Source organism: Puma concolor, chromosome B4 (genome assembly GCF_028749965.1).
Source record: "Puma concolor isolate L17-30 chromosome B4, mPumCon1.1.hap2, whole genome shotgun sequence".
NCBI classification, from domain to species: domain Eukaryota; kingdom Metazoa; phylum Chordata; class Mammalia; order Carnivora; family Felidae; genus Puma; species Puma concolor.
The window spans coordinates 26,958,927-26,976,078 of NC_141673.1; the positions used below are offsets into that span (position 1 = coordinate 26,958,927).

General features: G+C 41.5%; 1 long non-coding RNA gene across 1 annotated transcript; it reads right to left on the bottom strand.

Moving 5' to 3' along the window:
• Nucleotides 1-301: 301 nt before the first annotated feature.
• Nucleotides 302-16,458, bottom strand: LOC147578978 (uncharacterized). Its single transcript, XR_015253433.1, has 3 exons — nt 10,999-16,458; nt 10,746-10,855; nt 302-4,903 (listed from the first exon to the last, which is right to left on the bottom strand). It is a non-coding gene; the product is annotated as an uncharacterized LOC147578978 (long non-coding RNA).
• Nucleotides 16,459-17,152: the final 694 nt, after the last annotated feature.

The window sequence follows — 17,152 nt, forward strand, 5'->3', positions numbered from 1 at the left end:
ATTTGAAGAAAGACTTAAACATGAAAGAGATTAAAAACAAAGAATTAATTTGGAGAAAACAGAAATTAAATAATAAGGTGAAAACTATCAGAGAGCTACAAGGGTATGCTATAAATGTGAAGCAGTAGGATGATGTTTTAAAAGGTGAATTCATAAAACAAAAAAGTCTTAGAAATTTAAAAAATGGTATAAACTAAAAATCCAATTAAAAGGTTAGAAGAAAAATTTGACAAAACATTACAAAGGATGACAAAATGACAGAAAACAGGACAGAAGAGATCAGAACATCTGAGGACCAAATCAGGAAGTTCAATATCCAAATAATATGAGTCATGGAAAGAGGAAAAAATTAAAAAATGGAGGAAATAAAATCACTAAATAAATAATTCAAGAAAAATTCTTAGTATTGAAGGCTATTGTCAGATAAAAGGGGCCTATCACGTGTCCAGCAAAATGAATAAAATATATTAGTCAAACTATATCATATTTAAGAATATTGGAGTCAAAGAGAAAACCCTAAAAGCTTTGAGAGAGTAAAAAACTGGTTAAATTAAAAAAAAAAAAATCAGAATGGCTTCGATCTTTTCAACAGCAACTAAGGAAACTAGAAAAAAATCTGCAAGTAAGTGAATTTTATAGAATTTTATGTCAAATGAAACTAGCAAAAATTAATATTAAAAAAAAAGCAATAATTAAATAATGTAAAGCCTTTTCAGATAGGTAAGTTCTCAAACAACATACCCACTATGCAGTGTTCTCAGGATGCAACTGGAGGAGCTATTCCACAAAAATAGGGGAATGAAACACGAGAAAGACATGGGATCTAGGACAAAAGGAACCCACAAGAGAGAGGTGAAAGAAACCCCCTGCATGTTGGTGAAGGGAAATCTCGTGATAACAACCATACTGCAGGTCTAAAGAACAACTAGTCTAGATTGGAGCAAATCAGAAGACTCTGAGAAAAACCTGGGAGGACAAAACTGATAGAATGCCTAATGCATATGAACATTTTGAGAGGAGATGAAATAAGGATGAATTAGTGATAGATACATAGAAAATAAATAAGACAAATAACTCCAGGTAAAATCAAAAGTTCCTTAAGGAAAAGTAGTCGTAGTTCAACATTTATATTATCATATTAATTCTGATCCAATCAAAATTATGATATAAACATTGGAAGAATGAAGGATGGGAAGTGTGTATGTGGAAGAGAGGTAGCAATGGAAGGTAAGATGTCTCCATAGTGACTCCATGTGAGAAGCCAGTAAATAATGCCCAAAGCTTGAAAAATCAGTGACTCAGCAATTCCACTCCTAGGTCTGTACCCAAGAGAATTGACAACATATATCCACACAAAAACTTGTACACGGATGTTCGTAGCAGCTTCCTTCATAATAGCCGGAAAGTAGAAACAACCCCAGTGTCCATCAACTGTTGAATGGATAAACAAAAAAGTGGTATATCCTTTCAATGGAGCATCACTCAGCATACAGAAAGGAATAAATTACTGACACATGCTGCAACATGGATGAACTCTGAAAACATTACTCTAAGTGAAAGAAGCCAGACACAAAAGGCCATATACTGCATGATCCCATTAATGAAATGTCCGTAAAAAGCAAATCCATGAGATGGTAAGTAGATTAGTGGTTTCCAAGGCTGGGGACAGAGGACATGGAGAGTGGCTGTTAGTGTGTTTGGTGTTTTGTTCTTTTTAGGATATTGAAAATGTTCTAAAATTACATAGTGGTGATGGTTGCATAACTCCATGAATATATTTTTAAAAATCAATGAATTGTACAATTATTTAAAAGGGTAAATTTCATGGTATATGAATTATATCTCAATATAATTGTCATAAAAAATCAAGGGGTAGCAGCTATTAAGAGATATAGTGGATCTGAAATGAAACAGCTAAATAAATTGAAGTGGGTTTCCTAGTGGACTAAATTTAAATGAGGGAAGTGGATGGTCAAAGGATGTTCTTTGTAATCAGTCATGAAAGACTATCTGACTCTTTATAGGGTTGCATTACTTCAATGGAAGTAAAAATGACATAATCAGTGACTGAAGAGCAAGTGGAAAGATCTGGAAGTTCTTGCCAATCCCCTAAGCCGGCAGCACGGACTGTGGCTTTGTAAAGTCTGGACCACGTGAGTTGCCTTGAGTATGACTGTTGCCCCTTCACCAACAATGGGCAGCATCTCCATTGACGTCCTGATATGTTCATTTAACTTGGCAATAATGGACACAAGCTACATTGAACAAGATGCTGTTCATGTCTTGTCACCATAGCCCCCTCACTGCCCCAGCACCTGACACATTGGCTTAAATATTTTTTTGAATTAGTGGAAAAAAGAAACAAGTTCTAGGCAAACTAGAGGCAAATGAAATAATATTGAGGTCTTAGAATATTGGGGTCCTACATATAGGGCCTGGACAGTATATGCTGTCCAAGTGTGGTGAAGGGCCAGGTCACAAGAAATGGCACCTCATTACCAGTGCTGTAGAACCGGCACATAGAATTTACAGTAATATTTTCAGGTTACAAGCTATTGTGTCTCATGCCAACCTCTTTCTCACTGTTTCCATAGTCATTGACTAGCATTTGTAAAATAATCGTTGATAGCTTTCGCCCTGTTATCTTTGACTGTGGTTCACTGAATAAAGGGGCATTACTGAAAGGTGACATCTTGGAGAGGAAAACTCAAAAGCAAAATAAATGGTCCAACAGAGCCACCAAAATGGAAGGCTAACCGATGACAGAGCTCAAGGACCAAGCCTGAGGTAATGAAGCAGAGAGTAGGGGACCAGAGCATCCTCATAGGAACCTTCTGACCCCCAAGTGAGAGTGGGCCTCCTTTCAGTATGCTCTCATAGCTCACTGATCTTTTTCTTCTTATCATTTGTTGTAGCTTATAACACTTCACTGGATTGTAAGCTCCATGAGGACAGGATATATGCTTGTTTAGTTCACTGTGATATTCCTCACCAGTGCTTGGTACATTGTAGGTACTACAAAAACTTATTTGTTGAATGAATGAATGAATGAATGAATCAAGGAAGAGCAGAAAAGTCTGAGGTTGCATGTGAGATGTAGAGCCTGGGGAAAGAAGAGGAAACCATAGTGGCTTGATGTGGGATGCCAACAGCCTGGACATGGGAAGGAAGAGGTTCACAGAAGTGCCAACTGTACCTGGAGACTGGAGCAGTAAAGACGCACACACATGAGTTTGTGCCTGAAGCACTCACTATGAATCTTAAATACTGGGGCCATTACTGCCTGAGCAAGCCCTGTACTGCAAGGGAGGCCACCATGTTTGGAGATCTGTTTAGGTCACAGTCGGTGGGACCAGGAAGGGAATTCCTCAGATTGTTACATGTTACAAACTTCAGGTTGACCAATATTGACTTCACATAATCTTTGCTGGAATTAACAAATTCAGATGACAGATCATGTCCCAATCCTGTGAGTGATTTAAAAAGATAAGCTGTTTGGAAGGCTGGATGGCAGTCACAGTCAGCTATAAAGGGCAGGGCGATTGTTCCTCAGAGGGTAGAGTGGGCTAATGACATTTCACTTTGGAAACAGTTTTGGCGTCTACTCCTTGGAGACAGAAGGAAAGCTTTAGGGTGAGGACAGAGAGCAATGAGATTCTTTAGTGATGTCAAGGAGGAGCTCAGATTTCCTTTATCTAGATCAAGTAAGAATACTTACTCCCCAGAACACTCAGATATGATGATAACTTCTTAGTACTGCCCCCATAATTGTGGGAAAAAGAAAATTTAAACCATTTATCTAAATCATGGTTGCCAGGAATGGAATGTGGAATCCTCATGCTCAGAGAAAGGGAACAGGCCCCTTCTTGCTGAGAATCTGGCTTTTCCTACACTTTCTCGTGCAAAGGCTATCAGGAGAAGGTTATGAATAGAGTCCTTTTCCTTCAGCCAATGAGACAAATGCTCTATTCAAACCCAAGCTGTGCCCTGCCTGCAGACTGTCTCAGCCAGGATTATCTTGGCTTTTGATGAAATCCCACAGGGCAATAACCACAACCTCACTTTGCTGTGCCACATCACATGACTTTATGGTTGGCGCAGCAGGAGATATTAAAGAACATCTATTTTATGAACATCACTCACTTAATTTCTGTAATAATGACAGGAGAAAGGCACTGACACCAAAAATCCAGCAGGTGGACTGGAGACATGTTTAATATAAAGCTGACGGGGCCATTCTGGGCCCTTGGCTGTACCTCAGGAGGTTATAAACAACAACAACAACAACAACAACAAAAACAAAACAAAAACTCAGGCAGACCTGAGTTCAGATTTTGGCATTGCTATATATCTTAGTGAATGACCTCGGCCAGGTTAGTTAACTTCCTGGAGCATCAGGTTCCTGACCTGTAAAATAAGAGAAGTGAGGCTAAAATCCTAGCTCCTAAGGTTGTCAGAGGATGAAATGACACGAAACTTAGTTGAGATCACCTTCCATGTGCCTGGGTCATATGCTCCATCAGTGCTGCTTCCTCTCCTTTTCTCTCCTCCCACCCTCTGCTCAGGGTATGTGAATGTGGTGCTCTGGCAGACTGAGTCCATTGAGATGGAGCAGGAATTTAGCTAAAGGGATGTGTTCTAGCCTTGCCTTAAATAAGTACCAGGACATAGTCTCTATGCAGCCTGTAATGAGGTAGAGGGAAAGAAAGCATATCCTGGGTCACCTGTTCTGGAGAGTTCTTTCTGTGCTGATGACTACAGCAGGTCCCCTCAGCGGAGCCTGGGACGCTGTGCTTCAGCAGCTGCACCTGCCCCCGGGAACTGCTCAGCATCAAGGATGTGGAGTGTAGGAACATTTAGACCCAGCATCCGTTGACTCCCTCTTTCCACAAATATTGAAAACCTAAATACAAGACAGACACCATTCATTCATTCACTCATTCATCAAATATTTCTATAACATTTATTCTATGCCTGACACTGTTCTAAGCACTTTACAAATACTATCTCAATGACTCCTCAGATCAGTGCTGTGAGGGTGACACTATTATCTCTATTTCACAGGTAACGAAAGTGAAGCACAAAGAAGTTCCAGAACTTGCCCAAGAAACATGTGCACAAGACTGATTTTTACTCAGTGACAGTTAACATTTATAGTACTTCATTGTTTGTCTAGCGGGGATGGGTAAGCATACATTCATTTATTCACATTTTCATTCACTGAGACTCATTAATGAAGTTTGTGCCAGATTAGGAAAGGCAGGGTCGACCACAAGGTACAGGTCTGCCCTCATGGAGCTGACAATCCAAGGAGCAAATGCCAAGTGAGCCTCATTTGTATCCTATGACTTTGCAACCAGCAAAGTTGGGTCAAGAATGCTGACTTGGGTCAAGGATGCTGTCGTTTCCAGTCGAACAGACTTCTTTATATAAAATAAATGACTTTTCTGGGACATTAAACATGTGGCCTTTGCCCTTATAAGGGCCATACTAAGGAGTCCATCAGTTGTGCTTGTTTAAACTTCATAGTTTAGAAGAGAAAGTGCATGTAAGGCTAATGCACCCATCAAAAACCCAACAGAGTATAAGAAGGGCCCAGTGTTCCCAAACTTCCTATGTGTATCACTAATGAAGAATATTTTGTATGAGGTGTTAGGTATTTATTTCTATGTGTCCTGTAAAACATATACACGACAACAGTGACTCATATTTCAAACATACTATTGCTTAAAGATTTTTTAAAGTGAGTTAATTCAAAAAAATGTTAAATTCATAACGACACAGGTGGTATATTCGATACTGAAAATTAACAAAGTGGCACTCAGCTGACCAGAGTTTGGGAAGCATACAGCAGCTCCCATTGGGGGATGACTGGCATTTCAGGCAAGGCAGCTCTTCACTGGGTAGGGCGACCTCCCACAGTGTCAAATGCTTACTATGGTACCCCCCACGCATGGGGACAACCCCCTCCAAAAAATGCCTCCAAACATTTCCAAATGCCACATGGTGAAGGGCTGGGGGGATGTAGTGCCACTCCGGTTAGGAACTACTCCTAAAGATTTTCTGGAGGCCCCTTTAGGAAAAAAAAAAAAGCTATTTTCAGATATTTTTGAAATATAGAAGGAAGAGAAGAAAAAGTCAAGTTCAATTTCCAAGTGGCAAGAGGTAGCAGAGTAAGCAAATTGAGAACCCAAATGGGAAGACAGCAAATATACAGAAACTCCTGGCAAGGGTGGGGACAGACAGAGAAGGCCTGGGGCTGTCGACAGAGCCTTCTGGCTTGGGGCTGCTGTTATGGGGCAAGAGCAGTTCCTTCCTGCTTGTCTTACAGGTGCCACCTGGCATCTGACAATGACCAGAGAAAGTGCCCACTGCCTGCTGAAGAACAGGCAATACAACCTATTGCCTGAACCAAATGCAATGACAGCAAGCCAGGAGGGTATTTTGCAAGAATACAAGGATCATATGATAAAACAATGATTGACTCATGATTGGAGAGGAGAATAAATAAATAATTGGAGGAGGAGAATAAATTAATGCTATTTGTACGCCACCCAGGATACTATTCATGCCCTTTAAAAATCTTGATAATTTTTGGCACCTTTGAGCCACTAGTCTTCCCAGCACGCTCTATGTTTGAGTGTCCTCTGCCTCAGTGTGCCTATAGAATAAATCTTTCCAAAGATGGCAACAGGTGGTCTCATGGAGAAAAGTTTTCAATGTCAAAATAGGTTTGGGAAATACTGCCCGTTTCCATCTTGGAGATTCACAATGCATATTAGCACCTTAAAGGTTTTGAGAAAATTTCTTCTATTCCCTTGGTAATCAAAAAAGGTGAAATTCAAACCCTTCTGGTTTTAAAAGTTAGTGAACTTGTCCCACTGAACCCAACTGATGTAATCTTCTTGGGAAGCAAGCTCATCACCACTGTCCCTAGTCTCTGTCTTATCCATCCTCACTTCTGGGCCTCCTGTCGCATTCCTCCTCCCTCTAGAAACACCCTTCCCCAGCCTTTCTACTTATCTGTGGTCTGTCAGGCCCCAGCTCAAAGATTCATGTTCTATTTATTGTACCCTACAATGGACTTTTTTTACTATGAACTTTCTTAGAGCTATATCTGTGCAGGGCGGTGTCATGTCATGTTGCCTTGGGATTATTTTCTGGGTGTGTGATATAGAGAGTTTGTAAGCAGCTTTGCTTCTTTTCAACTTGTCAAGGGAGTCTGTTATTGTACTATGAATTATAAGGGCCTTATTAAAAAAAACCCTTCTTGATACACATCCTGGTGGATGTGCCAATGGCTGGCTTTGTTTCCTTATAAAACCACTTAGACTCTTTCTGTCTCTATGAATTAGCAGCCATTGCATAATGGTTGAAAATATGTATTCACATTTTGTATGTTTAATTACTCTCACATTCCTCAAATTAAATGAAATGTCTACTACAACAGATTTTATCTAAAACTGTATAATGTTGGGGAGTATTCAAAGCCAAAGTTAAGAATGTCCTCCTGGAAATGGAATTTGGCCTTTTACCCACATGAATCTTAAGAGTTTATTTTTATTTTTAGAATATTCCCTACCTTCCTCACCGCCCCCCCCCCGGGCCCCCGCTCAAAACCCCTGCCTTTCCCATGGCCTTTCTCTTAATGGTAAATAGTGATTTCATCCTTCTATTTGTGTAGGAAAAAAATCTTGTCATTTCATCATTGATTTTTTTTTTTTACTTTTCTTTTTTCTTTTTCTTTTACAGAGTTGGGGGAAGGGGCAGAGGGAGAGGGAGAGAGAGAATATTAAGCAGGCTTCATGCTCAGTGTGGAACCCTATGTGGAGCTCAAACTCATGAGTTGTGAGATCATGACCTGAACCGAAATCAAGAGTCAGATGCTTAACCAACTGAGCCACCCAGGTGCCCCTGATTTTTTTTCTTTTAACATCACACTCAATCCATCAACAAATCCATTTGGCTCTACCGTCAAAACATTCAGAATCTGACCACTGCTCCCACTCTCCACGTAACAGGTTGTGTCCCCTGGAAGCTGACTCTGAGATGGAGTTAAGTGGACAGGAAGGTTATCAAGGAGTGCTCCTGGGATTAATGCCTGGGGAAGGGATGCAAACAGGCTTGGGCAGAAGGAAAAGTTGGGCTGTGATTTGGTCACCCCAAAGGCCTGTGCTGACTCCACGAGGAGCCCTGAGCTGGGACAGCCCTTAGGAGTTGTCTTGAAGTGGGGTGAGGGGCCACGCCTTTGTACCCCTTACTGGTCACAGGATGCAGACTGCCCTGGGAAGGGGGGATGCCACTGGGCAAGAGCGCTCTCTTCAGAGGAGACAATCCTTGAAGACGGCTGCCAGCCAGAGGCCATTAGCTGGAGACCTCCCAGCTGCTGGAGAAATCAATCTACCATGCCCGAAGAAGAGCCGAACAGCATATCTCACATTCGCTACACTTTGCCATGACCATCTTGATCCGAGCCCCCATCTTCTCGAGAATGGTGCAATAGCCTCTCTACTGTTTCATTCAGCCCTCTTAAAATGTAAGCTAGCTCAATCCTTTGCAAATGTAAGTTAGATGATGTCATGCCTCTGCTGAATGCCATCCAGTAGCTTCCCGTCTTACCCTGAATGAAAGCAAAGTCATTACAGGGGCCCGTCAGATTCTCGGCCTCAGCCCCTAGTACTTGCCCTCTTGCCCACTGCACTCTAGCTGCTCTGACCTCCTTGTGATTCCCTGAAGACGTCTGGCAAGTTCCCATCTCAGGCCTTCACAGTTTTTTTCTTCCCTCTACCCAGAAGATTCCCTCAGGCCTCAGCATGGCTCCCTCCCTCACCTAGCAGACTTTACTCCTGTCACCTTCTTACTGAAACCTTCTCTGACCAACTTTTTAAAAGACAACATCACTCCTTCCTCTGGCTCTCACTGTCCCTTTGTGTGTTCTTTTTCTCCATAGAGGAGAGCTCCACGAGGGCCCGAGTTTTGGACTGGAGCATCGACTGCTGTAGCCCCAGCACCTGTACCCATGCCTGGCATTCAGTGGGTGCTCAAAAAGTACATGTTGACTGAATTTTTGTAAGTCACAGCCTTCCCATAACTGGTGCAAATTGAAAATCGTTCCATGTGTTCTCTGTGTCTCCAGGAAAGTCATAATAGCTTTGTTTCCTTTCCTTTTGTTGAGCTTTGATCGTGTAGGCCATTCATTTTTCTCTACCCAAATTAAATGAGGCGACAGCTTAAGTGTCTTTTATAGAACAAGCAGTCAAGATGCCAGAATTCTGATTTTACCTCATATCCAACTCTTATAAAAACAATTTTTTCTTCCAAATTTTGTTAGGCTCTTAAAAGCTAAAGAAGATACGACTTTTGACAGTGTTGAACTTTGTCTAAACCCTGGGCTCCCTGACAGCAGTGATCGTTGAGAAATCCCCCCACGCTTTTTTATTCTAAGAAATGGCTAACCACCACAATGGACAACTCAGCCTTCCCATATTCTAAGACCCACCTCCATTTTTCCTCATTATTCCCACAAGACTTGTGGGTGACTCCCTTGTTTACTTGCCTCTATAAAATTCAGGCCTCCTTCCTTTTCTTTGAGACATTTCTCATTAATAAGTGTTCCTCCTATTGCAATAGCCTGAATAAAATTATATCCACAAGTGACTGGTCTATTGTCTTCCACACTATCATAAAGAGAGGACTTGTGTTGGGAGGGTTTATTTTTAGCTTCAAAGATAGTGCTGGTTGGAAAATCAGCAGCTGACAAATAGTAAGTGACAAAAGAACTCCTGACAACAGAATAGAGACAAGCCAAAGGGTCCACGCTGTCAGCAGAAAGCCAGCATGGAGCCCAGTTTCAGAGCTGGGAATAATTACTTTTTCCAGAGGTTGACAGAAACTTGATTCAAGCAGATGGCTGGACAAAAAGATACTGTTGGAAATAATTTCCCAGTATATAAAGTAGATGAGACTGTATATAATTTGCCCCTGAAAATCAATGATCCCCAATGTGCTGGGCACAAAAGTCTCAGTCCTCTCCTGTGTAAGATCTCTGGTTGTAAAGAGTTGGGGCTGAGGCAGAAAGCTCCTAGAAGCTGGAGATTGTCATGCACTGCATGTCTGCAAGCTCTTACCTTTCCAAGAGGTGAGTCTAGGAGGACCACCTGCCTGCCTTCCCATAGGGCAGACGGTCTATGACCAGCAGTGTAAAGATCAGAGCTCAGACAAATGGTTTCACCATTATTTCCATACTGTGGTTAGCCCTTCATACCAGGAATTACATGCTAGCAAAATCCAACAGAAACATTTAGCTTCATTCTGTTGGACACAAGGCTTCCAAATACTCTACAAAACCAGAAAATGACCAGTCAGGCCTAGATGCTAATGAAGTCTGATGCCAGGGACCTTTTGACAACCTAAAGATTTTAGGGTTCTTGGGATGAATGAACTAGATGCAGGTGTGGTGGGAATCTCCTAAAAATTAAATGCCAACTGTTGTGTGTGTGTGTACACATGTGCATTTTTTAAAAGAATGATTCCTCAAAGAAGCCTGCATTCTTCTTGCAGATCTCACAGCCTTTTCACACCCTTAAAGGGATCTGTGCCCCCTAAATGGGTAAGAACCACCACCTATCACAAATATTCTGAGCCTTCAAGAAACATTCCCTACACAGCTCCCCCAACCCCCCATCAACGGCCATGACAGCCAGAGGCACTAAGTTCACCACTCATCTATGAATGGACTTACTCACTTCATTTGTGAACACTTGGTCTCTTCCTGGGATCAACAATGAGCCAATAAGTCATGCCAAAGACTGTGGTATCAGCAAAGTCCTGATTAAATCAATACATCTCCTAGAAGCTGGTAACAGGGAGGTTTTATGCCACCAAAAGAAAGAATAATAATTAGTTGATCTAATCCATTTGATATTGTCTCACTCTATTTGTGCTGCTATAAAAAAAATATACCACTGACTGGATAGCTTATAAAGAACAAAAACTTACTGCTCACAATTCTGATAGCTGGGAAGTTCAAGACCAAGGCACCACCAGCATGGTCACGTTCTAGTGAAGGTCCTCTTCTGGTTCAGAGCTGGGTCTTTCTCACTGTATCCTCGTTAAGCAGAAAGAGCCAGGAAGCTCTGTGGGGTCTCTTCAAGGGGGCTCTACCCTTGTGACCTCATCACCTCCCAAAGGCTCCATCTCCTAAGACCCTCAACTGTAGGGGTTAGAATTTCACCATATAAATTAGGGGAGGAGGAACACAAGCATTCAGACCATACCAGATATTTTCCACGAATATTCTCCATGAAGAATGTCATTTGACACTGCAATCAGCACTGGCTAAAGACAGAATGTGAATATGAAATGGAGACATGTAAATATTATCAACACATTGGGTCAATGTTTTTTCTAAGTACTCAAACCTGGATTTCATGGCCTATGTTTTGAATTAATAATAGCTTTCAGAACCATTGCCATATATTTTGCATAATTTTAACAAACAAGGCTTAGTTGGCTCACTGAACTATGTCTTTGTGAGACTTTAATTTTTCCTACAAAAACAGTAAATGCCAACAAGATAGACATCCCTGTTCTTCTAAGCCCTGTTTATGATTCTAAGAAGTAAACAGGCAGTTATTACATTAAAAACATTCCCTGTATGCCAGCAACATCTAATTTTAATCTGTGGGTCTTTCAGAGGAAGAACTAAGGGCTAGAAATGGCACAGAGAACACCCAAATGAGCCTGATATCTAAAATCTGAAGCCTGATCCCATTCTCCTGTGGATAAATAAACCACATGTTTCTCAATGTCTTGCTGTCTTGATGTACGGAATGAGATAATATTGGCCAACTTAGTCTATAAATAAGGTTCTCTTTATTTCTAAATCACTTTGAGGCAGCACCAGGGAGGTATCCTGTAGACCCATGGCAAGAAGTGCTATTTGTCAGATTGGGCATGAAATAAATTAAGTGGAATTCTGGTGTCCATACACATTAATGTCCCAAAGGAACCAACATGCCAACTTGGGCAGAACTTACAAAACCTCAGTTGAGGTGCCACCTCCTCTGTGGCCAACTTAATTACTCCTTCCTCGGTGCTGGCCAAAGAATATCAGAATTGCTAGCTGTTACACTGGTCTCCTCAGCAGGCTGAGATCCTATAGGGCGGGAACTAGGTCTAATTTATCTTTGTATCTCTGGTAGCCTAAGCAAATCAGTAGCTCACTGTTTGTAGGGATTCATTTAATGTCAAGTGTTAGATCAGAATCCCACCCCAATTCTGAATATGCTCTGAAGTGTGCCTACTAGTTCCTGTTTCTTATTTTTAGAGTCCTGCTAAAAGTACTGAGAAACCATGCACTTTGTTTCCATATTGCAAATCACATCAGGAGAAGGTGATTCTGACCCTCGCACTTCTCAGGGCCCCAGCAGGGTGAAGAATGTTAGAAAAACCCTGATAGCTAAAATAATTCAGCACAATGATTTAGCGAAACATTTTTTCTCTACCGGACACTGTTATAAGCTTTTATCTTGTGGGATCCTCACTGTGACCACAGGTGGGTACTGTCACTGTACCTATTTTACATACGAGGACTCCGGCACAGAAATGTGTCCAAGAGAAGGAGCCTCTGGAGAGTATTCCCCATGCCTCTCACCTCTGAATCAAGGCAGAATGAATTGCGTCCCCTCTGCATTCCCAGAGACTTGGTACTCAGGCATGGACCTTATTGAATCGTGCTGTGATTAGAGATCCATGTTTCTCACTGGCCAAACAGTGAGTTCCTGTCGGACTGTGGACTTATTGGTCATCTTTTTGCTTCCCCACCCAGCACAGAGACAGGCTTATAGTAGCTTCTCAATACATGTCTGCTGAGTAACTGAATGAGGGGAGTCTCTCTCCAAAACTACCACTTCTGGGGAATTCTCCAGAGAAAGGTATGAAGACAGACTCATTCTACTGCCTCAGTTGCATGTGTGTGTGTGTGTGTGTGTGTGTGTGTGTGTGCGTGCATGTGCACGTGCCCCAGCAGGAACTTCCGCAGTGACCACTGATGTTTGGGGGAATTAACTGGCGTAATATTTCAAAGCAACCCATTATACTTTGCTCACGCAAGTAGTTTTTAAATAACTTTTTAAAAGTTTTAGAAAGTGTAAGTAGCTTTTAAAAACGTGCAACGTTAAGCTGGGCAATTCCTCTTCTAGGAGTTAATCCTAGGAACCTTCCTGGCTGTACGCCCATAAATGTAAATGTCTGTGGGGGCTGAGCAGATAATGCAGCAGGCAGAGGAGCTGGGTAACAAGTGTGCATTCTGTCGAAGGTGAGGATGGTGACACTCTGCAACAGGTCTGCCCATTAGTGCAATGGGACAGAGGAGATCCAGGGTAACCAAACTTTGTTTTTCAACAGGGCCCAGAGATCTCAATTTTAAAATACTGGCTATAGTAGACTGCAAAAAATGTACCACGTTATTCCCCTCCCTCTCCCAACGCCCTTTGGGAAAGCCTTCCAATGTAGACTCTGGGCTGGCTTTAGGACTCACTTTAGCCAACAGAATATTAGCAAAAGGGATGCAAACAGAGGCTTGACAAGTGCTTGCACACTAGGGTTTGCCTCCTTGCTGCCCATGGGGACCCCCGCCACCACTGCCAAGTGAAGAAGGCAGGGAAACCTTTTGTAGAGATGAATGACCCAGACGCCTCTGTTGCTGCAGGCAGCAGCATGTCACTTTCCAGGCGTGCAAGCGAGCCGTCCCAGATCAGCCAGCCTCAGCCAGCCCCCCAGCCAACCACAGATGCAGGAGGGCCCACAGAGATTAGCTGAGGCAACCCAGGTCAGAACAGTCCACTTGGCTCCAAGAATTGTGAGCCAAGTTGTAAGCCAACACACCTTGGGGTGGTTTGCTATATAATAAAACTAACTTATCTGGCGCTAAACAAAGGAGGGATCCAATTCATTGTAACTTTTGGTGAATGTAAAGATTTAGCAACAAGGAACTTCCTTGCGTCACATTGCTGCTTACAACAGTCAAAAAGCAGAAACTACCCAAAGATCCATCTTGTATAATGGGAAATTGGTTAACAAATGATGGCACATACCTATGCTAGAATAGTATGCTACCACTAAACACGAAGGTGTAGAACAGCAGTCACACACGGGTCTATCATATTTGGTGTGCCACCAAATTTGGATCAGCACAATATTACCGCTCACCGGAACACATTCTACTCTTGTAGAAATGAACACTGAGCTGAGTGGATTGTACAGTGCAGTGGAGAGGGCTTCTGACTAGAGGAAGAAATAAAAAGCTCAGAATAAAGCCCAGAATGTTTACAGGAAAGTGCTCAGGACATAAGTGTTAGGGGGGAGCAGCAAAAAGCTCTACTCAAGCAATGACATGGCCCTAAAAGAGGATCAAACACTGGGATAATGGTGGATGTTTTGACAGCGAAAGACAGTCTTACGTAGCTAGAGTCTTTTAATTTCTCCAGGCATGCTGCCAAAAATTATAGGACTTGGAAGTGTGCTCCAAACACAAAGGATGCTGAAAATCACTGGTATAGAAAAATCTTTAATGACATGGAAAGATAGCTATATGTTAAATAAAAGAAGCCAAGTGTAAAACAGCATGTACAATACAATCCTATTTTTTATTGAAGTATAATTGACATGTAATATCCTATTATTTGCAGGTACACATCATAGCGAATTGACATTTTTACACATTATGAAGTGATACCCACGATAAATCTAGTTAACATCAAAGTTATTACAGGACTATTGACTATGTTCCCTATGCTATACATTGTATCCCCATGAGTTATTTATTTTATAGCTGAAAGTTTGTACCTCTTAATGCCCTTAATCTATTTTTCCTGCCCTCCCAACCCATCCCCTCTCCATCCTCCATAACCAACATTTTATTTTCCGTACCTATGAGCCTGTTTATGTTTTGTTTTGTTTGTTCATTTATTTTTTAGATTCCACATATAAGTGAAATCATATGGTATTTGTCTTTTTCTGTCTTATTTATTTCACTTAGCATAATACTCTCAAATTTCATCTATGTTGTCATGAATGGCAAGATTTCCTTATTTTTTATGACTGAGGAATATTCCATTCTATATATACGCCACATCTTCTTTATCCATTTATCTATCGATGGACACTTAGGTTGCTTCCATATCTTAACTATTGTAAACAATGCTGCCATAAACAGAGGGGTGCAGCTTTTCCAACTAGTGTTTTCATTTTTTTCTGGGTAAATTCCTAGAAGTAGAATTACTGGATTGTATGGTACCTCTATGTTTAGTTTTTTGAGGAATCTCCATACTGTTTTCCACAGTGGCTGCACCAGTTTGCATTCCCACCAATAGTGCACGAGAGTTTCCTTTTCTCCACATCCTCACCAATAGTTGTTATTTCGTGTCTTTTTTGATACTAGCCATTTTGATAGGTATGAGGTGACACCTATCTCACTGTGATTTTGATATGCATTTCCCTGATGATGGGTGATGTGATTTTCATGGGTCTGTTGGCCTTCTGTCTGTCTTCTCTGGCAAAATGTCTATTCAGGTCTTCTGCCCATTTTCTACTTGAATTATTTTTCTGGTGTTGAAATATATGAGTTCTTTATATATTTGGGATATTAACTCCTTATCAGATAGAGATTTTGCAAATATTTTCTCCCATTCAGTAGGTTGCCTTTTTGTCTTGTCGATGGCTTCTTTTGCTGTGCAGAAGCTTTTTAGTTTGGTGTGGTCCCAATACTCTATTTTTGTGTTTGCTTCTCTTGCCTAGGGAAACATATCCATACATACGTTGCTAAGGTTGATGTCTAAGAGATTACTGCCTGTGTCTTCTTTTAGGAATGTTATGGTTTCAGGCCTCACATTTAGGTCTTTAATCCATTTTGAGAATATTTTTGTGAATGGTGTGAGAGAGTGTTCTAGTTTCATTTTTTTTTGTATGTAACTGTCCAGTTCTCCATCATTTGCTGATGAGATGATCTTTTCCCCATTTATATATTCTTCCCCTCTCTATTGTAGATTAATTCACCATGTATGCGTGGGTTTGTTTCTGGGCTTTCAGTTCTGTTCCATTGAGCAATGTATCTATTTTTGTGCCAGTACCATAATTTTGATTATTATAGCTTTGTAGTATATTTTGAAAACTGAGGTACCTACATGATACCTACATCTTTTAATTTTGTGCGTCCTTTAACTACTTATTATAGTTATAGTTGATTTGACACAATCCCATTTTCATTATAAAAATATGCAGCCATAGGAAAGTAACTGGGGGTAGAGACTAAAACTCAGGTGTCATACTGGTTATCTTTGAAAGACAAGAGTAGGGGTAATGTTTATTTTGTTTTTATTCTTGACAAGTGGTATTTTTCAAACTGCTATAATGAGCACGCACTATTTTTATACAGAGAACAATTAATAAAAGTTATAGTTTTTTTTTTTTTTTTCAACGTTTATTTTTTTGGGACAGAGAGAGACAGAGCATGAACGGGGGAGGGGCAGAGAGAGAGGGAGACACAGAATCGGAAACAGGCTCCAGGCTCTGAGCCATCAGCTCAGAGCCCGACGCGGGGCTCAAACTCACGGACCGCGAGATCGTGACCTGGCTGAAGTCGGAGGCTTAACCGACTGCGCCACCCAGGCGCCCCAAAAGTTATAGTTTTTAAAAACTAAGAGGGCATACTCATGAACGCACATGCATGTGTATCCCAAACCAAAGTGGAGCAAGACTTTATCTTTTTTCGGTCAGTGCTTGCAAATGCTCTGCCTCTTCACTGTACTCCTTCAGAATTCTATTGGGGGTAGGCAGCCTCTGGAACTGTAGAATCTTCCACCATGCAAAAACACACGGACTCCTTGCAGGCGCATCGCCTACTCAATTCTCTTGGGAGGTGGGCAGAGGCATTCAGTATCACTTTTCACAGCCACAGGCAGAAATGAGGTAGTGATTTAGATGCTCTGTTCTTCCATTCTGCTAATCTTCCGCAAGAACGTGAGCAGGCCTAGCAGGCGCGACTGCTATTTGATGGTGGAGGCACCCTGCTCGTTAAGAGCAACAAGTCAGAGCTCTCTGCTGGCCCTGGCAGCCCATGATGGGCAACTTCATCACAAATTGTCCTTCACTG